Below are 26,169 nucleotides of genomic sequence, written 5' to 3'. Positions count from 1 at the left end.
GGAGCAATTACACACATACTTGAAACAAACAAACAAAAAATAATGAGTCTCAGCAAAGAAAAAATGTATATATAAAAGAACCAAATGCAAATTTCAGAACTGAAAAATACAATAACTGAAATAAAAGACTCAGTGGATGAGAACTACAGTAGAATGCAGAGGACAGAGGGAAGAATCACTGAACTGGAAGACAGAACAATAGAAACTACCCAATCTGAACAACAGAGAGAAAGCACTAAAAACAAATAAACTGAGTCTGGGGACCTGTGGGACTATAACAAAAAACCTATCTTCCACATCATCAGAGTCCCAAAAAGAGAGAACAAAGAGAGTAAGGTTGAAAAAGTGCTTTAAGAAATAAAAGCTGATAACTTCTCAAGCTTGGCAAAACACATAAATTTACAGATTCCAGAAGCTAAGTGAAACCTAAGTAGAACAAGACCAAAGCAATTCATGCCAAGACAGTTCATAGTTAAACTTCTAAAAACTAAAGAAAAAGAAAATGTAACAAAAACATCAAGAGAAATGATGCTTTATCTATAAGGGAAAAACAATTCAAATGTCAGATTTCTCATCTAAAACAAAAGAGGGATGAAGCAAGTGGCACTGAAGTCTACACCTTATCATTTGTGTTTCTATATCTGATTTTCTCTTGTTTGTGACTCTTGGCATGACTGGAATCTAGAGACTGAATGTCAGATATTGCATAATAAAAACTGTAGAGGTTGTGAGTGAGATTATCTTTTCCATAAGAAGATTTCTTTAGTTTCTGGTGGCAATAGAAGCTACTCCAATCAGAAATTAAGCTAATTTGAAACCAGTTTCCAATCATATTAAGACCTGGTCTCTTTCTCAAACCTTATTTGGATCCTAATTCAAACAGGTTAAAAAAAAAAAAAAAAAAAAAAAAAAAAAGAAAGAAGGGGGAGAAAATGTTTCTGACATGAAAACAATTTAAAATTTGAACACTGAATAATACTTAATATTAGGTATTATTAATATTAAATATTGTTTAAATAATATTTAAATATTTAAAAATTTTAAAGAATATTAAAGTCTGATAATGGTATTCTGATTGTTTTTCTTAAAAAAAAAAAAAAAAAGAGGAAGAAAGTTTTACCTTTTCCGGAAACATACAAAATATTTACAGATCAAATGACGTATCATCTGGATTTGTTTCAAAATATGAAAGGGGAGAAAGTGACTGAGAGTACAGATAAAACAAGACTGACCAAGGACTGATAACTGTTGAAGGCAAGTAGAAATTCATTAGCCTATTTTTTGACTACTTCGGCATATTTTTGAAATTTTCCCTAACAGAACATTTTAAAGTACGTATACCACATGATTCAGCAATTCTACTTCTCCTTATCTTAAAAGGAACTCTCATGCAGGTGCATGAAGTACATACAGGATACTCTTGACTTCACTGCTTGTAGTTTTAAAAAATTATAAACAATCCGTAGTAAGAACTTTGAGGGCCCAAATAACACTGGTACAGCCACAGTACAAAATACAATGCAGAAACTGGAAAACAACAAAACACAGATCAAAACACGTTGTAGAGTGAAAAAAATCATACTGCCAAACTACATAAATGTTCAATTTTAAAAAATAATCCACACAATACTATATATTTCCTACAAATGTGTGTATACATGTATATATGTGTATATAAATCAGTGTATATGTGTAGATATATGTATGTATATACATAAATATAAATGGATTGAAAATATCTGAAAAGATAAGACACCAAACGTTTAACTCCAGAGAAAATGGGAAAGAACCAGGACTACAGAAATACTCAAGATAGATTTTAGTTTTACTGATCTTGTTAGCATTTTTAAAAGAAGAATTACCTCTGTGGGTAAAATTTACTTTTAAAAAAGAACATTAATTCATATTCTTGCTATCTCTTTGCAAATCAATGAATCTGTTTTTACTTTCGTACAGAAACAGAACCAAGAAATATCTCCTAGAAAATTAACTATAAAATATACCCTTCTCTTCATTAAAAATCAAGAACTTATAGACAAAATGTAATCAATCTGGGAAAAAAATACTAGGTTCAACCACATGAAATTGCCAACAGTCTAACATTTTGCCTTCAAAAAATGGCAACTTCATGAGTTTTCCCTAATAGATCTTCTTATAGCAATAATATATTACAGGAAATTCATTACATTTATATATAATATACTCCTGAAAACTTGTATGAAAACTAAAATGTGTGAAAAGATAAAAGGGAGCTGCTCTTAGAAAGTTAAAAACACATATGTCCCTAATTTCACCTGACCAGTTGTCAACAATATAATTACAACATTTCCACATTTTCTTCAAACTCCGTCCTCCCACTTCACATGCAATACTGGATTAATATTCTTTAATCCAATAACCATTTGACTGAAACCGAAGATTTATAATTTTCATCTTGGTCTTAACTAATATTCACTCTATAAGCATACTTACAATTATCACTCTCAGCTGAATTTCTTCTATTGAAGTATAGTTGATTTGCAATATTGTGTTAAGTTTCAGGTGTAGAGCAAAGCAATTCAGTTATGCATATATATATAGACATATTCTTTTTCAGATTCTTTTCTATTATAGGTTATTACAAGATATTGAGTGTAGTTCCCTGTGCTATACAGTAAACCCTTGTCGTTTATCTTTTATATATAGTAGTGTGCATCTGTTAATCCTCTACTCCTAATTTATCCTCCTTCCTTTCCCCTTTGGTAACCATAAGTTTATTTTCTAGGTCTGTGAGTCTGTTTCTGTTTTATAAATAATTTCGTTTGCATTTTTTTAATGCCACATTTAAGTCATGTCATAACATTTTTATTGACCTTACCCTCCAGCAATTCCTATTGTCAAGCCTTTCCTTAGACTGACTGTAGTACCTTTTCCAATTCAAGGATCTCAGAAGAATCCATATCCTACTGAACTTTCAAACTCCATTTCAAACTTCTCCAAAAAACTCCTCATCAACCAACTTGTTCCCTATCTTCCTTACTCATTAGGGTACCTGAGAATAAGTTCTCTGTGTGTACATTTCAATTTAACATTATTCCATTGATTTGTTCATTTCAATAGTAATAACAACTGTTGAGTACCCACAATAAGCCAAGCTATTCTAGGCACTGGTGTCAGAGCAGAGAACAAAAAAGATACAGTCCCTGTTGTCAGAGTGCTTACATTTATATGTAATGGATATGAAATATTTGGGTATTAATTTATCATAATACATCAAATTTCCCACTTTTGGCCAATTAGGTTGTTTTCAGTTCCTACTGTTACCAAATAAATAATACTGTGAATATAGTTCTAATATAGCCTTTTTATTCCTTGAATTATTTATTTAGGGCTAATTCCAAGAGAAGGACTATTAAATCAATGGCCATAGATATTTTTATGGCTTTTAAGATATACACTACCAAATTACACTTCAAATGAGCTGTACCAATTCCAAAAGAAATGCTTGAGTACTTGATTCCCTATGGACCACTTTATTAAAGTTATTCAATAAGTACAAAAAGATTTTTCACTATTATTTTAATTACCCAGAAAGTTGAACTCTTTTCCTTAAGTTTGTTTTCTCTGTGTCCCCTTATGACCTCATGGACATGACTTTATCAATGTACTTAGTGGAATCTTAGTGTTGTAAATATTTTTTAAATACTCAGTTATTTTAGATAGTATTTAAGATCATAATTGTGAATATTTTCCATTTTGTTATTTCTCTTTTTAATTTTGTGCTGGATTTCTTCATACATATTTACTTAACTTTTTAGTCGGTTTATTAGTCTTTTTACCTTAGGCTACTATTCTTTGCATCGTTTCACTGCTTTTTCAGTTCTTAAAATGTTAACCATACATTTGCATATGGATAGGTTCAACACTAATTCTTCTAACTACTACCTGATCACTTCAAAACTTATAAAATAATTCTACTACTTGACAGACTTTATGCCGGCTTACTGTATACTAAATTCCTAAACCATATTTTCTCAATTCTAAAGATGCCTATTTTTCTTAAAATAATATTTTTAGGTTTCTGAAACTAGGAGAAGTATCAGAATTAATGTTCAAAAAACGTACCAGTAGCCAAGCAAAAGACAAAGTTGTGATGTATGTCACAGCTTGCCCATGTGTTAACCTACGGGAAATACCCTTCTAGTGAAGGTATCTGTTTATCCAACTATGACCACAGTTGAGTTAACTGCACTGGTAAACTCACATACAGTGAATTTTAAGCTCAATTTGAAAGTCTGTTACTTGAAAATGTTTTGAGAAAGACTGAACGATGATAAAGTACTGAAATAAAAAGCTATTGTGATGCAAAAACTGTTGCAAGACAAGAAAGAGCAATTAAAGGCAAGAGAAATTGCCCAGTCCCTCAAAATAGATCACAGAATTATCAGAGCTGGGAGACACTGGTGTGACCAATTTACATTTCACAAAGTATTATCACCCAAGTGCTGGATATCTGTCAAAAGTTTCCAGCTGACTCAGAAATGAATTTATTTAATTCACAGTTTATCTACAGAAAAACTGAAACTATGAGTTTAGCCAAAAAAGAAAAGCAGTTAAATTCCAAACATTTCTCATGTGACTCAAAACTATACTGACAATCATAATGTGTAAAAAAGCAAGCAAAGGTGAGGAAAATCAGTATGTCAGAATGTGAAAAAGGATTAGACTCATTCTTTTATTATGAATCCAAAGAGGATGGTATAGAAATTGTATGGATAAATGTATGCTTCTGTCAGTTAATTTCTAAGGACTTTTAAAATAGTGTTTCTTCTTTTTTGAAAATACATTAAATCAATAGTAGATATCACAATTCAGTTATGATACAGACTGTTATTCAGCTATCTGCTCATTAATTTCTGAGTAAAGGAAAGCAAGAACAGGGAAGTAGGAACAAAACCAAAGATATAATGCATAAAGATCAAACCCTTCCAAGATCCTAAAGGTTACTGTGATGCAGAAAAACACATGATGAAGTAAATACAACCCAGTGAAAAATAACAATGAGCTAAATAACTAACTAGCAAATAACATAACCAAAAAACCTGGTAAAAGTAAAGGTGAATAACAGCAAATAGAAATAGCTAAGAAAAAGTGAATAAAAACAGGTCTTAATTCAGTTGAAAGAATATTAGAACTTATTAAAACTATGTAGTACCTAACCAAGATTCAGAATACCATAAGCCTGGATCAACCACCCTATCACTGCAACAGATTCCAGAGAATGAAAGCGAGAAGGGATGCACCAGACCAAACTGCCTGTTTATTATTATCAAAGTGTTTGGACCACAGGCAACTAGGGACTCCTCTGCTTCAGTTACAGGTAAGCCTAATACCTGAAACACTTTGAACATGCCAAATGGTTTCTCAGCTTCTTTTACTTAGGCCCACATCTTAACCCACAGAAAAGAAGAAGAAGATAATCAAGTATTTCCACAAACAGCCATGATGCAGAAACACAGATCTGAATAATCCTTCTAGCTTATACAACCAGGAAAGTGGATAAAGCAGATTAAGCAACAGCTTTCAAATATTGGACAACGTCAAAGTAGGAGTGGGATCTCTGAGAAAAGGGAGAGAAAATGAGGTAAGCCCTACAATTGCCTCACCTCACACCTCTGAAGCAGTTTTCAGAATGAAGCTTAGAGAGGGAGGAGTTCAACAGAGCCTGGCACTCTCAGTTGTCTGAGTTGAGGAGACAGACTGACATTTGTGTCAGCCAGAATGTGTGTTAAAGCACACCAGAGAGAAGGGACCTGCATCACAGAGCTCTGGAAATCTGCAGGAGCCTCCCTTTAAGCCTTTGGCAGGTACTGTCATCTGTGAGAGGAAACTACCTAAGGTTGGGGAAAGGACCAATGAAAAACAAATAGGCCAATCATTCAAAAGTCCATGAACAATAAATGCTAGAGAGGGTGTGGATAAAAGGGAACCCTCCTACACTGCTGGTGGGAATGTAGTTTGGTGCAGCCATTATGGAAAATAGAATGGAGATTCCTCAAAAAACTAATAATAGGCTTACCATATGATCCAGCAATCCCACTCCTGGGTATATATCCAGAGGGAACTCTAAGGCAAAAAGATACATGCACCCCAATGTTCATAGCAGCACTATATACAATAGCCAAGACATGGAAACAACGTATATGTTCACTGACAAATGACTGGATAAAAAAGTTGTCGTATATTTATGCAATGGAATATTACTCAGCCATAAAAAGAATAAAATAATGCCATTTGTAGCAACATAGATGGACCTAGAGATCATCATTCTAAGTAAGCCAGAAAGAGAAAAAAATTACCATATGATATCACTCTATATGTGGAGTCTAAAAAAAAAGAAAAAAAGAAAAAAAAGGACACCATGAACTCATCTATAAAACAGAAACATACTTGCAGATATAGTAAATAATCTTATGATTACCATGTAAAGGTGTGGGAAAGGATAAATCTGGGAGTTTGAGATTTGCAAATGTTAGCCACTATATATAAAAATAGATTTTTCAAGAAGTTTCTTCTGTATAGCACAGGGAACTATGTTCAATATCTTGTAATAATCTTCAATGAAAAAGAATATGAAAATGAATATATGTATGTATATGCATGATTGGGACACTGTGCTGTACACCAAAAATGGACACATTATAACTGACTGTACTTCAAAAAAAAAAAAAAATAGGCCAAAGAGTTGAAACTGAAACTCATACAAGGGTAGGAATAATTTGTATTCCCACCAAGTAGAACAGAAAGACCTCATAATACATGAGCCATTAAGTAAAGTCATCAAAAGGTACCAACTCTAAATTAGCTCTAGGGAAAAGGGCTGCTTTGGACCCACAGTACCAAAGCTTCCTTAAAACAAAGCAAGCCTCAAAAAAAAAAAAAAAATCAAAGTGATTTCAAAATGTTTAACTGTATGCCAAAACTTAGACCAACATTATTTAAAGGAACATTACAAAATCCAATCCCAAACTACATAAAATTCACAATGTCTGACATTCAATGAAAATTTACAAAGCATATAAATTAAAAGGAAAATATGCCCTCTACCCAAGAGAATAACAGATCAATAAAAACAGACACAGAACCAACAGAAATACAGAACTTGGCAGACAAAGATGTTAAAAGAGCTCTATAACTATGCTCAACATGCTCAAGAAGGCAGAGAAAGAGATGGCAGAAGTGAGAAGTGAAAGATTTTTCTAAGGCCCAAATTGAACTTTTATAAATGAAAAACACAATGTCTGAAATGAAAAATACACTGGATAGGATTAATAGCAAACTGGACAACTAATCTGAAAACAGAGCAATAAAAAATATTCAAAATGAAGCACAAAGGGAAAAAATACAGAAAAAGAGAAGGAAAGAAGGAAGGAAGGGAGGGAGGGAGGGAGGGAGGGAGGGAGGAAGGAAGGAAGGAAGGAAGGAAGGAGAAACCAGCAATAATTTGTAGCAATATATCAAATAATCAGGATCCAAAAACTAGAGGGAAGAAGATGATAGAAAAAATATTTGGAGAAATATTGGGCAAAATTCTCTCAAACCATAAAACCCACAGATCCAAAAGGCTCAACAAAATAAAAGAAGGATAAACAAAGAAAACCACACTTAGAAATATCATAATTAAATTGTTGAAAACCAATGATTAAGAAAAAAATGTTAAAAGCTGATGGAGTTGAGGAAAAAGACTCATTATGTACAGAAAAACATACACTTCTCATCAGAAACCATACAAATGAGAAGTCAATGGAGTGACATTGCCAAGTACCAGAAGAAAAAAAAATTGCCAGCCTAAAATTCTACACCCAGTTAAAATATATTTCCAAATGAATGTGGAAATGTTTTTAGACAAAGGTTGAGAAAAATCCATTACAAGATGTGCACCTGTTTTAAAGAAGTGTTCTTTAAAGAGAAAGAAAAGAGTATTATATCCAAAATCTGGATCTACATGAGTATCAGATCCAAATGTAGATCTACTCAAAAGAATGAAGAGTACTAGGAACACCAGTAAATGTATTAATAGATGAAAAGACGTCTTTGTCTAAGGTTTTAATTTCTGGCTTTTTTTCTCTCAATTGTCTCAATTTCAAGAAAAATCTGTGCTTACAGTAGAAACTAAAAAAGTAATCCCCCCAAAAGAATCTCACTCCCATGAAGTAAGATACTCATACTGATTTCATAATATTAACTAGGCATATTTCCATCTTTTTATAATCTCTAGAACAGTTTCTCACCATAGGAATTATATGTTCCTTGAAAGCTAGAAAAAAAACTCACTGGCAAAATGATCTGGCCCCAGAAACAATTTTTTGAGAAAATTCCTTGAACTTTCATCCACTAGTTTTTGTTTACCCAGATTTTCGTCTTCTTAAAGCAGTTTGAGTATTTCACAATTCATTTTAGAGATTTTAAATAAACTGGTGAAGGGTTACCAAACAGAGCTCTCTTAGAATTCTAAAAATCTCTTTTCAATTTTGTTTTTGTTGTTGTTGAGTAAAAGTAGATTTTTTCAGAGAGACGCATTCTCCATAGACCAAGTGTAGGCCATCTCAAAAGCCAGAGAGGCCAAGAGGTGGGAAGGGGGTGGGGGTTAAAGTAAAAGTAGATACACATCTGTAGACAGAGTCTGGGCCATCTCAGAAGACAAGGGAGTGAGAGGCCTCTCTTTTCTATTTTTGTCTCCTTTATTCTTTCTTACTTTGGTTTTCTATCTTTTCCTTGATAAGATCAGTCAGATATTTACTTTGTTTTTTAACCTTAAGAAATAGCTCTTAGATTTTTAAATCCTATAGTTTCTGTTCAATTCACCTGTTTCTGCTTTTATCTTACTTAAATCCTCCCTTCATCCTAGGCACTTATTTTGCTGTTTTTATTTGTTTGTTAAACTAAATTCAGAGGTTGAGTATATTTATTCCTTTTTTAAATATCAATTTTCTAAGCTCAGTATCAGTCTTTGCCTGAGTCTCATTTCAGCTTGCTAGATAATCAGTTATTGTACATTTGATTTCTTGTTTGAGTCAATATTTTTAAAGAATATTTTGTTTGATTTTTCCAAGTGGTTGGGGTAGTACATTTTAAACTGCTGTTGCAGTGAGAGATTGGACACGTGTAGCTTCAGCTTTTCTGGAACTTACTGAAGTTTTCCTTTGTGGCTTAGCCTAAACTTTTTTTTCATGTTGCACAGTCAACTGAAAAACGATAATTAATCCTAAATATAAATGAAAGCCTTATATGTAACTAAATAAACCACATTACAAGCAATGCAGGTCTTACACTATAATTCTTCATGCTTTCCATTTTTACTAATATTAATTGCATCATATGACATTAAGAGTAAGGACAAAAATTCTCAATTTTGCACCTAATTTTATGTTTACATTGCTAGACTTGTAATAGGCAGAATGTTTCTTAATAATGTAAGGAATTTTTAATTTCAAGGAATGTGCACAAATTCTTGAAAATATTAATAGCTATTAAAATTCATTTCCATGTTCATTTTTAATTGAACAAGTTAAAGTGATAAAGTACTTGAATGTCACTCCATATCAAACACCATTTTCAAAACCAATCAAAGCATGCCTCCTTCCTCTCTAAAATAGTGAAATGTGGTTTGACTAGCATGTTAGAACTATGACTTTTCTTATACGAGACACTATAATCCAACTAATATATACTTGTGACTACAATAACATTCACAAGCTCTATATCATAAAATTATACTGAACTAGCAAAATCCCTAAATCCATGGTTCTCCCAAATCTATGCTTTTGCAACTTGTTTAAACCAGAATCTGCTTCCCTTTTTGATTCTGATTAAAAATAAGTTTCTGAACTCAAGCTTTTGGTTTCACCCCAAGATAGAGATGGAGGAATCCTGGCTCTGCTGTGAGTTAATTTCAAAGTACACCTTATTAAGATTCAGTTTCCTTATACATAAAATAGATGTAATAGTAGTTAACACTTCTCAGGGTTACTGGGATAGTATCTGAAAAAAAAATGTGTCTATCACAGTATCTGATGCATAGTAAATATTAAATATTAGCTATTACTATTATTATTTTTGTTTTCTTCATAGCAGCTTTCTTTTAAATTCAATGAATCCATACTATAACTGACATTATCTATGCCCCCACATTTAAGATCATCTTCAGAACAATAAACATGCTAATGCCTTTACCAACTAACTGATAACAGATGTTAAACTGAGTGCCTCTCAACTACGCTTTATCTTGCATATCACCTTTTGGTTTCCATAGCATCCAGGTGTAGTTTGGAAAATATTTCATCTTTCCACTCAAAGCTTTCATGATCAGATAGGAGAGTGAGTTTCTGTCACACACATTTATTTTATTCGTCAAAAAATCTTTTACTTCTTATGAATAAACTTTAGCCCAACAAAGCAAACTCTTCTTCTTTAACACAGTCAAGTAATTGGTTATTCAATTTCAATAGCTATACCCTTCAATAATTATAACTGTCATTTGGAAAATGAAAGAAATTCTTATGCCTCTACAACCTTTAGCTTCCAAATAGTTTAATATAATTTTAAAACCACCATTAAAGATATGTTAAAAGCTGGTTTTAGTTTATTGCTATACAAAATAATAAGCATCTGGGCTGCAGGGAGGAAGATGGTGAAGGACAGAAAAATAGCACTTTTAACTTGCTATGCCAAGTCTTCAGATGGTCACCTTCCATAACCTTCAGGAAAAGACTGTCCACAATTATGACCCATCTCTTTCTCCTGAGGGAAAAACCAAAAATTTTCCTTCTTACTGGAGCCTATATGCCTCCTTTCATCAAACTTAGCATGCTTACTTTATCATAATGTACTTTGCCACTGGCCAAAGAGCAATTTTTAAAGATCCATGGAGTTGGGGCAAGTCACATTTTCGCCTAAATTGTTCCCACCCCCTAATAGAGAAGTATTCTTTTGGCATCCAACTCTCTCAGTAATCTTTCCCAAACTCAGACAGAGACTATTATAAATGCCTTACAGAGAACACAGAGATTATTCATTAAACCACCATAACACATTATCAACAGGTTTTCCCACCTGCCCCAAGCCTAGGACTTCTTAAAGTAATTAAGCCATATCTGCCTCTCCCCATTTAAAAAATTAAAGAAGTAAGAATGATTTTTAAACAAAATTGTGAAGTATCTTTCTCTTAAACCAAATATTTACTAGATACATACTATGTGTTAAACAGTGTGTTTAAGTGCTTTGCCTAATTTTATCTCATGCAGCCTATGTAAAGTCAATGAGTTGTAATTATATAACAGGTGTGGGGGTTGGGGAAGAAAGTAATTTTATCGAAGAGTCACAAAGAAATTCAGCAAACAAGAGCAAAAAAAATCAACAAGTAATTGAAAGTAAAATGAACCATGAATAGGCTGCTTACAGATGGAGGGTAAATATAATTCGGGAAAAAAACGAGAAGCTGTTAACAATGCGCTTTATTCTTTGGTTTCTGGCTGCATACTGACTTAATTCTTAGTCTTTTAGTGAGTACCTCGTCTTTATAAAGAAGTAAACTTGACTGGACTCTGGATTCCCTAAATATTAAGACAACTTCAAAATCAAAATTACAAACTGGTATTTAAAAGTTTAACTTCTAGCCAGCACACTAAGACAAAAGAAATAAAAGGTATAAGGATTAGAGTGGAGAGATTAAAAATAAAAAGTTATAAGGAGAGACATAAAACCTAGAGAAGCACAGGCTGCAGGGCCTGGATTCAAATCCCAGCCCTACACACACCAGCCAGGCAACTTCAGGCAATTTAACATCTGCTTCACTGGCGCTCTTATAAGGATCTAATGGGTTAATATGTGTAAGTGCTTGGAATAGAGCCTGGTAAACAGTAAGCACTATATAGTAACACTGTTCTTGATAGACGATATGATTTTCTATATAGAAAACCCAAAAGACTCAAGAAATTATTAGAAATAAACATTCAGCAGGATGCTAAATACAGAATTCAATTATATTCTTATAAGCCAACAAAGAGAAAAATGCAAATTCATGGACCTCTTACGGAAATTTTCAAAAAAGCTTAGAGAATAATATCAAGAATTAGGAAAAGAGTATGGAGGTTTCTCAAAAAACTAGAAACAGAACTAACATATGATCCAGTAAGTCCACTCCTGGGTATATATACCTGAAAAAAACAAAATACTGATTCGAAAAGATACATGCACCCTAATGTTCATAGCAGCACTATTTACAATTGCCAAGATATGGAAGCAATCTAAGTGTCCATCAACAGTTGAGTGGATAAAGAAGATGTGGTAAAATATGCAACAGAATACTACTCAGCCATAAAAAAGCATGAAATAATGAAATTTTGCCATTTGTAGCAACATGGGTGGACTTGGAGGGCATTATGCTAAGCGAAATAAGTCAAAGAAGATACTGTATGATTATCACTTATATATGGAATATAAAAAATACAACAAATGTGTGAATATAACAAAGAAGCAGAGTCACAGATATAGAGAAAAAACTAGTGGTTACTAGTAGGAAGAGGGAAGGCAGGGACAAGACAGAGGTAGGGGATTAAAAGGCTGTTAGGTATAAAACACTTAATAGGTATTAAATAAGGTACACACTATTAGGTACAAAATAAGCTATAAGGATATATTATACAACATGGGGAATACAGCAATATTTTTATGACAATTATAAACAGAGTATAATCTTTTAAAACTGTGAATTACTGTATTGTAACTTATATAATAGTATAATCAACTAAACTTCAATTAAAAAAAAAAAAACAAGAATTACACCACCACCACCACCTTCCAACACCCCAAGTGCCTAGCTTAAACAATGACCAACTCATGGCCAATCTTGTTTCATCCATACTCACAGCCTCCCCTCTACTCCAGACAATAATGAAGCAGATCTCAGACATATCTGCACATCCATCAAAATTTCTATATGTATCTCTACAAGATAATGACTTTTTCAATATAACTACCTGCTGTTATCTATCACACCTAAAAATTAATAGCAATTTCTTAATATCAAATAGCCAGTCTTCAAACTTCCCTGATTTTATAAAATTTATTTATTAAAATCTGGACCGAAATAAAGTCCAAACATTGCTATTAATTTCAGTTTTCCTCCCTCATTTCTGTTTTTTTTTTTTGTCCCTTACAATTTATTCGTTCAAAACAAAACAAACCAAAACAAAAAACTTGTGTGTCCCAAGGACTCCTTCATAGCCTCGATTCTGCTAACTGCATCCCCATGGTATCATTTCATTTGTTTCCCTGTCTTCTGTGTTTCCTGTAAACTGGTAGTTAGAGCTAGAGGCTTGATCAGATTCAGGTTCAAGTTCAATTTGGGGGGCAAGGATACTTCATAGATAGTATTGTGAATTTTCATTAAGAGAAACCTAATGTCTAGTTGCCTTTCTTTCTTCTGTGCTGTTAGCAGCCACTGATGATCTTTGCTTAGGGTCCAGGAATTCACTATGTTATGGTGATGTTCTATTTATCACCCCTTAACTGTAACTAGAATACTAATAATTAGAATACTCCTGAGAAAAGAAACTTTCTCTCTTCCACTATTTGGTTACCTTCAGGTACAGTTGGTTCCTTAGCATACTCCAAAGAAAACTAATGAGTTTTTTAAAGTATCATTATGAACTCATGGGTTTAAATATATTTGATGTGACTGCTTATATTACAAGTATACTACTAATGCTCAAAGCATCTCACCTTTGGCCAGACAGAGCCCATTCAATTAAGCACCTCTGTTGTTTTGCCACACCCCATTAGTGTTTGATAACTTCCTTGCAAGATGTTCAAGGCTCCAGATATGGATTGAATTCAATGAGTTTCTTTCTTATTCTTTATCTCCACTAAATTAAAAACGTCTAATTCTAATTATAAATCAACTGTGTTATACATTCTGGATATTATGATTGAACATGGACCTAGAATTTATAGAAATATTTCCTTCTCAAGTCTACTTTCAGCATTCTATTGAATGCCCCGACCAAAAAAAAAAAAATCCACTCAAAATTGGATGTTAAATGCTTCAATTAAATAAGAGCAAAAAGATTCCTAATCTAGTCTCTGCTAGCATCAGGGCTCTGGAAAGTATTTCTTCACGTTCTATTTCAAAACTTAGCTGTGGTTTTTAAACATGTACAATAAAAATTCATTGTTTTTCCTTTGATAAATTAATAAAATTCAATGTGGGGAAATGGTCAAATTATTAGAGAAGAATTATTTTGTACCATAATTTAGACTTTTAAAAAATCCTTATACATTAAAACTCATGATACTATGAATATGGAGTTCTGTAATCTGATGATTTGAAAAAGTAAATGTAAGTTTAAGCACCCTTGAAATCACAGAAATGGGATTATCAGCGGTAAAGAACTATTTATCTTATTTTACTGAAAAACAAATTAACAGACATGTAAAGCCCTGTCACACTACACAGCCTGCACACATCACTGTGGAAAAGCAGGACTCTATACCTGCTGACCATTTCTTCACAAAATCCTGAAAACTGCTTACATCCACAATTTCTACTGTTTTTTTCAACATTAAATCACAAAGAGAAATCACATTACTGAATGCCAATTCTTCTCCCTGAAAAAAAAAAAGGATATAAATTGATATCCTTTCCTACAATTAAAGTTGTTAGGCTTTGATCAGAGGAACCAGGTAACAGGTAACAGCAATTTTTCCAGGTAACAATGGCTTAAAAAAAAACACCACCCACCATCACTACGAACAAAACAAAGTAACAACAAAAACCTCTCTGTTAGTGTGGATTTCTCAGTGATAATCAGTATCACTTCCATATGAAGTGCTGGTATGTCCTCAGCACATCAGTGCTTTCATCCAACTGAAAAACAGAAATTCTGCTAGCATGCACATGACAGTAATTGCTTTTCCAGATGGTATGCCTTTGATAAGGGATTTTTGCCAAAAGCTCATTTTACTTTCTCTCCAAGCATAATATTTGTCATTAATGTTGAAACTGGTTTGACAAGCTTCTCAGTAGTAATGTGAGTTGACCTGTTTTTTGCTGAGGATAACTGCAAATGATACTTCAGTAGTGTGGTCTTCTCTGTTGTTGGCAAGAATGTGCACCAATCTCACATTGAAAAGAATTATCTTATGTAATTTTGTACACATTATTTCATTTTTCATCACAAGTTTAAAAATTAACTATTCTAGAAAAGGAAAACTAAGACAGAAATATTAGTCAATTCCTCTGGGTAGCATGAAAATAGTAGAGCCAAGCTTGTGCTCTTTCCATCGTATCACAGAGTAATACCTGTTCCCTCAATAGATCTTGCTGAAATTTATTTTCAAATGTTTTCTTGAGTCCAAACAAAACATTGTTAGAAGGTACCATTTTAATTTAATGTAAACTATAATCCAAAACATAACCTTACAACTGTTCTAGGGCCTTAGTATTGACTTTATTTTGTTTTATTACCCCCTCCCCAAAAAACCCACAAAATCCCACAATCTCAAAATCTAAAAATCCTCTTCAAAAAACTGTAAGAGAAAATATTGTCAAAATGTATTATATAAAACTTCCAAGCACAAGTTTGTGTAATTTTTACTTTTCTTCATGTTTGAAAGGAAAGTGACAAATAATAGGGACTATCACACTGTGATAGCTTGCAAATGGGAGATATAAGAAACTGATGAATTAGAAATCCCTAATGTAAGAATTAAGCAACCTAATTTGGCTATAGGACACTTTCACAAGTAGAACCATAACTAGTTAACAACCACAACCAATTAGTCAGCAAATTCAATTGATCAGAACTTCCTATTCTCTCAACTCAACTTCTTCAGTTGATATCTGAATATAGAACTTAACTATATTACTTAGACAGGAATACTAAACTACGATTTTATGTGCTCATTTTATAATTGCTTTTAAATGGTTTTCAGATGAGAGTATTCTCCCGAGCCCCAGAGTAAACGTGAGAACAAAATGAAAGTAATAATCCTAGTAGTAAGTGATACATTTTTCTTAAGAGTTTCATCTTATCTATATCCTAGCTAGATTAATTTACAAACCTCGATAATGTACAGAGAGAACCAACCAACTCTGTCCCCTAAAACAGTGATCTTTCCATACTTCCCGCCTATTTGGAAAAATATAATTAAAAGGAAATATTTTGTTTTTAAATAAACACCTAGCTAACTATACCCTGTTTGGAATTTATATGAATTTTAGAAAAATGGAGAGCATTATGTTTGTTTTCAGTTGATACCATGTTTCCTTTTATTGCTTTCAACTGTTGCTTTCAATTGTCTTATACAGTCTTTAAAAGGGAGATCTGTCCCATGATTTCGAAGTGCCACTTGACTCTTTAATTACATATCTGGCTTATCTAGTCCAAATAAACTAACCTATCAGATCCCAAAGGTCCTACAGGGACAGTCTTAGGGAATATAAGTGACACTTCTTGGTGAACAGAAAGCCATTAACAAGTTTAGGAGAACAGGAAAGAGGTTTCCAAATCAAACTAAAGGACAATCACTAAGATCTCTTGTATCATGTAAGCACACTGTGTTAGAGTGCTAAATTCAATTGCTCATCTCAGAAGGTCAAGACATAAATAAAATAATTATTAAATTGACATTTATTTATTTATTCCCATTCTTCTATGCTGCATCTTAACCTGCACTCAGTATGTAATTCTTACAACTGACATGCTTTCCTAATTATAAAAATTACCTCCCCTTAAAACTCTGAATTTCTTCTCAGGTTTGGGGGAGGAAATAGGTGGTGATGGGGGTGGTGGGGGATATGAACTCTTCCCTAAAAGCTAACCATTCCAACATAAAAACTTTTAAACTTATGAAATCTATATAGATAGATAACAATATTATAAAATGACCGCCAAGGAGTCAAATTAAAGTAAAACTGTAGCTCAAATACCTTAGAATAAGTAGAAATTCTAAATGTCGGTGTCTTCATTTGGAAGCAAAAATTCCTACTGCATGATCTTGCCTGATGGTCCTTGATTTTATCATCAGAGTCAGTTCCAGTTACATTCCATTAGTATGGATAGATCTAAAATAGGAGAAAAAAGAGACATTTGTTCTACTGAAAACATTAAAAATTTTAGATATTGCGACACATCATTGTTTCCCTGTAAGCATACAGATTCTTATACCAATGCTTTATTTGTTCAGGAAATTCTAATTCCTATTGTTGTCCCTACAACAGATTTTTAAAATTGAAATTAAAAATTAAAGTTTAAATAAATAAACAAAGTTGATAAGAGGTCATTAGTTACTAGCTTTAAAAAGGTTCATATCCCCAAAAGAGGTATGCAGCAAATTGGGCTTTGCGTTGGTAATTCAAGAAGGCAAGAGGGAAATTCTGCCATCTGCAGCAATGCAGGTGGACTTGGAGGGCATTATGCTAAGTGAAATAAGTCAGACAGAGAAAGGCAAATACTCTATGATATCACTTATATGTGGAATCTAAAAAATACAACAAACTAGTAAGTACAACAAACTAGAAGCAGACTCACAGATACAGAGAACAAACTAGTGGTTACCAGTGGGGGTGGGGGGAGCAATATAAGGGTAGTGGAGAGGGAGGTACAAACCTATCTACTGGGTGTAAGATAGGCTCAAGGATGTACTGTACAACACAGGGAATAAACCCAACATTGAAATAACTGTAAATGGAAAGTAACCTTCAAAAATTGTATTTAAAAATGTAAAAGCTATCAGAGTTGCTGCAGTCACCCTAGCAACAGTGGCCTCAGTACTTAGTTTCAGGTAAAATGGAACAGTAGGAGGAAACAGGATTCCAAGCAGAAGATACCTCTATAATAAAGAAGCACCCAGTATGATGGCTACCATTCATTCTTGGGTCATTGGCAGAGAGATGTGACAAATTGGATTTTACTAAATTAATAGTAGTGCTGTATCTCCCCTTTCTACCTTAAAGCTAACTCAAAACACTGGGACTATGCAGACATCAGAGAATGCCTAGGAAACCTGAGACCTACTGGCTTTCGTTATTTAAAGCCTAACAATATTCCCTATAGATCACAAAGACATAGTGGATCAGGCTCCAGAGACAATCATACCTGCCAATTCAGGAGTCTTGCTAGTTACTTCCACTTGGGGCTCCTACCCCTGTCACCCTTGGGCTCTATTCAAAACACAAACCATTGTGACTACCTTCTCTCCTGTTTTCAGGCCCACAGTGTTCTCTATACTTTCTTATCCACTCCATGTGTTCCCCAACTGCTGCTCTTCCTTCCAACCTAATCCACAGGGATCTCTGGAAACCCCTTTTACACACAGTAAAATAAACCACCTCTACATCCTCAGCCTTATCACTGAACACTACTTTCAAACACTGGGCAAAATGTAGCTCCTGAAAAAAATTCTCTAGAGTGAAGACTAAGGCCACAGGGATTAACTTTCTCCACAGTAACATTTCCAGATCCTAATTCACAAGCAATCCCATTTCCTCCCTCAGGGTCATGCCATCTGACTGTCTCACCCTCTTCTTGTCTTTGTCATTCAATCTCCCACTTTCTTTTCCAATCAGGGCCCAGACTCAATCCCATAGATGCACTCTACCTACACTCATCTCTCCAACTGTCATGTTATCACCCATCTCAAAATCTTGGTAGTCACTCAAGCTATCAGTCCACCTAGTATGTTCCTTTCTTCCTTCCACTTCACCACTCAAATTCCTAATCCTGGGTCAATTTAAGCACCTGCTAGATAAAAAATACACAACCATGTGACCTGATCCTGCCATATTAAGGTCCTCAAATTTAGTTAGACAGTGCGGGAGGGTGTAGCTCACTGCCAGAGCACATGATTAACATGAACAAGGTCCTGGGTTCAATCCCCAGTACCTCTGTTAAAACAAACAAATAAAATAAACCTAATTATCCTCCCAAAACAAACAAACAAAACAAACAAAAAAAAACCAAACAAAAAACCAAAACAAAATTTAGACACAGAATGCTATCCAAATCATCAATCAGATCTTGCCCCCGTAACTCACACTGCCGGTCTTTCCAAATGTGTACCTCTCCCTCTTCCAGCCCTAATGGGTAGGATGGGAGAGGAGTTTAGGCTTTCCTTAACCATTTGTGTAGGTTGTTTATATTGTGAAACTACTATTTCTTTCATTTACTTTTAGCATTTTCTCAGTCTATTGCCAGCTTTTAGTACAGAAGTTTCTATTTTCAGGTAGCCAGATTTGTCCATCATTGCATTTTTCATTTCTTTTTTTATTTCTTTGCTTAGGAATTTCTCCCCTTTCAATGATAACAGATAAACACTCTGATTTGTACTTTTCTGTGGGCTCTTTGAATACTTAATTCCAAATGATGTATGGAAAGAGATTTTACTCTAAACTGAACTGTATTCCAAACAGTTTTCCTAACAACATTAAATGATTCTCACCAACCCCTGATTTATACATTTTTTCTTATATATTTCACTTGTCTACAATAAGATTGATTTCCAGACTATAATCTGTTTAAGTAATGTAATTATTGTTTCTCTATATGTTTTAATTTGTGATGAGAATATTCTTTGGTATTCTCATCTCCTATTCCTCCTGACAACAGTTAGATAGATTTTATCAGTTTCCAAGGGTATGTCTAGTAGTTTCACGAGTAAGAAATGGTTGCCCAGTGCACTATGAGTGCTGTTTATTTCTGTTACAGTTGCTGCCTACACAATGTTCCTTTCTTCCTGCTTTGCAGGATCCTGCATAGTAGGTCTAGACCCAAAATCTTTCTAATCGTGCCAGAAAACCAGCCTTTTCATATATTTATTCGTCCGAAGCCAGATTCATAAAATCTTGTTCTTTGCAAATTTTCTATGCTTTGTATTTACCTTTTCATTTGTAAATCTGATTTATGCAAAATAAAGGTATCCCACAAAATAGTTACTTCATAGGCTAACATTTTTTATCAGCTCTGAAGTATTTTTCAAATCTTCCTGTTATCTTTTAAGATTCACATAATTGTATTTATTATTTTTAATTTTCAAAATATATATATTCACATGAATCAAAAAATCAAAATGATGTAAAAAGGAACACAATATATTTGAGAAGTCTCATTTCTATATCATCCACATGCAGCTCACACTGTCCTTGCTTACTACAGGTCACCACTTTTATTAGTTTCTTGTATATCCTTCCAGTGATTATGTAAATACACTTAACTGCAAATATAGTCTTATTCCTTCAGCCTTCTTACACAAAATGTTCAGTTTTGCACCTTATTTTCTTTTTCACTCAATATATCCTGCTGATTTTTCATGTTAGGATATGCTTCATCATTGTTTTTTAGAACTCCATGATATTTCATTGTGTGAATATATACTAGCTTGTGAAACCAAGCCCATAATTTTAAGAAATTAGATTCTACAAATATGTTTTATTTATGAAAATAATTTAATTCAAGAGCAACAACTGTACAAACCAAGCAGCACACGAACCTATGTGGTGTGATTTCATTTTTATTTTATTTTTACTCTATTAGTAAATGTAAGTTCTCTTGTGCATTTTTTATCTTTTATCTCAAGTTTACTCTATGATCCTATCTAAAATCTATCAACCTTAATAGTCATAAACTTTGAAAGTAGAAGGATAGTTCCCAGGTTGAGAGGCCTCAAATTCTGAAAGCTGCCCCTCTCATCGAGGGTTTCAATGGGCTGCAAAAATGAAATACAGTTGTACAAGAGTCAAGACAATTTTACAAGTCAAGAGATGTTCCATTCTACTTAGTGGGATCAGTAAAAGCTTCATGGAGAATGTGGCCCCTTGGATTCAATCCTAAATGATGAAGTGTTCAAGAGGCAAATGAAAGCAAAAGAAAACATTCAAGAGGGATCAGAATAAGCAGCCGTTTGAAACAGCACACCTTGCCAAGAACTTCCACTTCCACTTAGAATGCAGAAAGCCACAAAAGAATGTTGTTCCTACTCCAGTGAGAAAAAGCCAGACCTATAAAATCGAAACTTCTCTTGGGCATAATAAAGAATTGAAGTTACAAGGCAGCCAAGTATATTCAATTCCAAAGAAAGACAAATTCCTCCAAGGATGACAGCACACACAAACTGTTTTACCATTGGCAGGTCATCAGAAGTGGCCCACATTCAAGTACATATCAAAAAAAATCAGTTAAGATTTTAACAAATTTTTGAAGACCAATGTGGCCTACTGTGTCAGCTGAGAATGGCTGAGGACCCCAGACACAAGAGAGTACACTCAATTGCAAGTTCTTCTACAACCTCAACCGGATTCTCACAACAAAAATTAGACGTAGGACATTAATAGAACATTATACACAATGAGAATAGAAAATACATTATTTTCAAGGGTACATGGAACATTCACCAAGAAAGATCATATATGGGCCATAAAACAAACCTCAAAATATTTTAAAAAATCAAAATTAAATAATGCATCTTCTGTGACAAGAACAGAACTGTTAGAATCAATAACTGAAAGATAGATTAAGAATTACCAAAGGTTAGAAATCAACACATTTCTAAATACTCCAAAGGTCAAAAGAGAACTTACAAAATATTTTTAATTGAATGAAAAGTAAAACAGAACATATCAAAATTTAAGGGATACCACTAAAGCAGTTCTTAGAAACTAATAGTATAAAACATAAAATGCTTATATTAGAAAATAAGAAGTCTTGCATCAATAATCTAAGCCTCCACCTTAAGTAGAAAAAGAAGAACAAATTAAACACAAAGCAATTAGAAGGGAGAAATGAAACAAAACAAAAAAAAAAAACAGAGAAAATTTATGAAACTGAAATCTAATTCTTTGAAAATTTCAATAACACTGAATAAACTTCCAGCCAGAGAGATAGAAAGAAGCCACAAATACCTATATCAGGAATGAAAACAGGACATTACTAGAAATCATAGAGATATTAAAAGGATAATAAGAAAATATTAATAACAACTTCATGGCAATAAATTCTACAACTTTGATAAAATGTACCAATTCCTTAAAAGTCTTAAGACAAACTACCAAGTTCACTCAAGAAAATTAGTTAACAATAGCTCTTAAGACATTAAGAAAATTTAATTCATAGTTTAAAACTTTCACACAAAGAAAGTTCCAAAACAAATGGCTTCCTTGGTAAATTCCCCCAACATCTTAAGGAAGAAATTATACCAATGTTACATGAATTTTCCAGAAATAAATGAAGAGGAAATATTTCTCAATTCGTTTTATGAGAATAGCATTACTTTAATACAAAAGTCAGACAAAAAAGCTTTAAGAAAAATAAAAATACAGACCAATATCCTTTTATGAACATAGACACAAAATATCTTAACCAAATACTAGAAAAATAAATCTAGCAATATATAAAAAGGAATATATATCATGACCAAATAGCATTTGTCCCAGGAATGCAATATTAGTTCAATTTATGAAAATAAATCCATCAATGTTATTCACCATATCAAAAGACAAAACTATAAGTGATCATGTTCAAAGATGCAAAAAAAAATTTAGGAAAAAACCTACAAATATTCATGATTCAAAACCCTCAGAAAACTAAGAACAGAAAGTAACATTCTCAGCCTGAGACATGAATTTACAACAAATCTATAGCTAGTATCATACATAATCATGAAAGACTAAATGTTTTCCAAGATCAGGAACAAGGCAAGAACATTTTCCCTCACTACTCTTATTCAACAATTCACTGTATTGTCAGTATAATAATGCAAGAAAATGAAATAAAAGCCTAGAGATGGAGAAAAACAATGTCTTTTTTCACAAGTCATAGGACTGTCTATATAGAAAATCCCAAAGAATCTTATTACTAAAACTAATAAGTAAATTTAGCAAAATTGCAGGATACAAGGTCAATATACAAAGTTAAACTGTATTTCTATATGGCAGCAATTAATAATTAGAAATAAATTAACAAAGCAGTAGCAATTATATTAGCACCAAAAAAGAAAGATTTAGGGTAAATAAAACAAAATAAATGGAAGATCCCTGTGCTTAAAAATACAAAACACCAAGTGGAAAATAAAAGATTTCAATAAATCGAGATATACTGTTTTCAAAGATTAGATCAATCAATATTTAGATATTAATTCTCCTCAAATTAGTTTATAGATTTAACATAAACCCCAATTACAATCCCACCAGGCTTTTTTTTTTTTTGTAAAAACTGGCAAACTGGTTCTAAAATTTATATGGATATGAACAGAATATAGAATACCAAAAATAATTTTGAAAAAGAACAATGCTGAAAATTTTTCACTACCTAATTTCAATACTTTCTATAAAGCTATAGTTAATCAAGATATTATAATTCTGACATAAGGCTAAACATACAGATCAATGGAACAGAAGAGACAGTCCAGAAATAGACCTACATATTAATGATCAATTGACTTTCAATAAAAGTACCAGGGTAATTCAATGGAAAAAGAATTGTTTTTGTAACAAATAGTGCTGGAACAAATGACAACCATATGGGGGAAAAAAGGGAAGAAAACAACCTCAACCCATACCTCACATCTTATATAAATATTAATAAAGCTAAATATTTTAAAATGTGAAACTGTAAAATTTCTAGAGGAAGACAGAAGAGAAAATGAGGGGGAACCTAGGTTAGTCTAGAAGTTGGAAAACTTTTTCAGTAAAGGGATTAGATACTAAATATTTTAGGCTTTGTGGGTTATACAGTCTCTGCTGCTGAGACTTAACTCTGTCCTGCAGCATAAAAGCAGCTATAGACAACATGGAATCAAACAGGCAGAGCCATGTTCCAATAAAACTTTATTTACAAAAACAAGCAGTGGGCTGAATCAGCTGTAGTTTGCCAACCCCTGAGTTAGGTAGAGTTCTTAGATACGACACTAGAAGCATGAACCATAAGATACTGCACTTAAAAATTTAAACTTCTGCTCTTGAAAAGTGTTATGAAAAAGTAAAGACAAGCCACAAACTTGCAGAAAATATCTGCAAAACAAATATCTGATAAAGAACTTACTTCCAGAATGTAAAGAACTCTCTGATACAATAATAAGAAAATAAACAATCTAATAAAAATAATGGGCAAAGTATTTGGACAACGCAAAAATGACAAGTCTAACAAGCAGCCTGCTGACATGGTACATGTGTTTGATCTTTCCTACTGGCCGTTAGGCTCCCTGAAGCTAGACTTCTCCTGTCAGAACGGCATAGCCAACACTCTGCCTTACACAAGAGGATAACCAACAAACGAAATAAAACTATCAGAGCACTTTTAAAGTTAATTTTTAGAGTAGTTAATACATGTCCCTGGTACAAAAAGTAAACTGTACTAAGGAGCTATGGTGAATAGAAAGTCTCCCCCAGTCATTGAGGTCCCTTCCCTGGTTGACTGTGTACTCACTGGTATTTTTTACATAAAAAGTCATTTACATGTATTTTTAATGAAAGTTGTGGTAAAAAACAAAAAAAGTTACACAGTTTCTCATCGTGATTCTTTTTAACTTAATGAATGTTAGAAATTACTTCATATCATTCCTTATAGAATTCCTTCATGCTTTTTAAAAATAATTTCATGATATTATATCATATGAATACACCATGGTTTGTTTAACCAGTTTCTCATTGATGGACTCGTATATTGTTTCCAGTATTTTTCTATTACTGACAATGTTGTAAATGACACAGAAAACAAACTTATGGTTGCCAAAGAGGGAAGGAGTGGGAAGGGATAAATTGGGCGTTCAAAATTCACAGACACTAACTACTATATATAAAATAGATAAACAAGTTTATACTGTATAGCACAGGGAACTATATTCAATATCTTGTAGTAACCTACACTGAAAAAGAATATGAAAAGAGAATATATATATGTGTATGTATGACTGAACTATTGTGCCGTACACCAGAAATTGACACAACATTGCAAAATGACTACAGTAAAAAAAAAAAATCTGTGTACTCAAGAAGTAGAATTACTTACTGAGTTAAACAGTATCTGGATTTTAAATTATGATACCCTTCACTAGAATTGTGCTCCACAAAGTTTATCGGGACTTAAAAAAATGTATAGACATGTGTTGACAGTAAACCTTCCAGACAAGAGAAACTAAGATTTTTCAACTCTAAGTAATCAAAGATACTTTAAATTTTTGTGAATGACAATGACAAAAGTGAGATTTAGCATGATCTCCTTCCATTATCCCTAATTTTTTTCTACTAAATTAAGGCAATAATTTTTATTTAATATGTATAACCTGTCTAATTTCTAAGAGGACTTGATTGGTTACAAGTTAAGATACAAGAGGATTAATCACAATAAAATTATGTAAATAAAATTAAAAACCAGATACTGTGGTAGCTGGTTGGTTTGGACACATACTATCCTCCAAAAATGGCTGCCATCAATTCCTTCCCTCTCTCTCATCCCACCCATGAGGAAATGGACCTTATATCTCAGTTCCTTGAATCTTGGCTGACTCTGTGACTTGCTTTGCCCAACAGGATGTGGTAAAAATGACATTCTGAAGTTCCAAAGACCAGAAGGACTGGCAGCTTCCCCTTTCTCCCTCTTGGAAGCTAGAAGCCATGTAAGAAATTCGAATACCCTGAAACTACCATGCTGAGGAAAAGCCATGTAGAGGCATGCCAAAGTGCCAGACATGTGAGTGAAGCCTTCTTAGACTGTCCAGCCCAGTCCAGCTACCAGCTGAATGAGTGAACCCACTTGATGCCACACAGAGCAGAAGAATCATCTAGTCAAGGCCTGACCAAATTCCTGGCCCACAGAACTCTAAAAATAATAAATAAAAATGGTTTTAAGCCACTAAGTTTCAGGATGATTTATAACATTGCAATAGGCAGCTGAAACAGATACTATCAAGTTGGTAATATCAGCAAATTATAAAGACTGCGTGCCAAATTTGGGTCTATGTTTTTAAGGTTGTTAAGTTTTCATTTTTGATAAGAATAAAACATGTAAATTTCTATCTGAACTCTATGCACTTCTACAAAGAACAAAGAACCTAGTGGACTATAGTTTCAAATATAATTTTAGAACATGCACATCATTCAAATGATGTTCCTTATAGACAGATCTATTCAGACAGATGGCA

General features: G+C 33.2%; 1 protein-coding gene and 1 long non-coding RNA gene across 7 annotated transcripts in view; one reads left to right on the top strand and one right to left on the bottom strand.

The window, feature by feature from the left end:
• Window positions 1–26,169, bottom strand: part of NCOA1 (nuclear receptor coactivator 1) — a 211,595-nt gene that overhangs the window by 146,781 nt on the left and 38,645 nt on the right. For 5 of the 6 annotated variants that reach the window (XM_032497132.1, XM_032497135.1, XM_032497134.1 and 2 more), the window contains exon 2: window positions 16,970–17,104. The gene's annotated coding sequence lies outside the window, so the exon portion shown is untranslated. Of the gene's footprint in view, window positions 1–14,531; window positions 14,647–16,969; window positions 17,105–26,169 lie in introns of those variants that run through there. The other variant, XM_032497131.1, reaches the window with a different exon arrangement.
• On the top strand, window positions 8,513–24,776 carry LOC116668914. The gene is made up of 3 exons (XR_004326182.1): window positions 8,513–8,608; window positions 11,319–11,326; window positions 24,766–24,776. It is a non-coding gene; the product is annotated as an uncharacterized LOC116668914 (long non-coding RNA).

The sequence above is a fragment of the Camelus ferus genome, chromosome 15 (assembly GCF_009834535.1).
Source record: "Camelus ferus isolate YT-003-E chromosome 15, BCGSAC_Cfer_1.0, whole genome shotgun sequence".
Taxonomy (NCBI): domain Eukaryota; kingdom Metazoa; phylum Chordata; class Mammalia; order Artiodactyla; family Camelidae; genus Camelus; species Camelus ferus.
The sequence above is the reverse complement of the archived record's forward strand: the minus strand, read 5'-3'. Positions and strand labels throughout refer to the sequence as shown.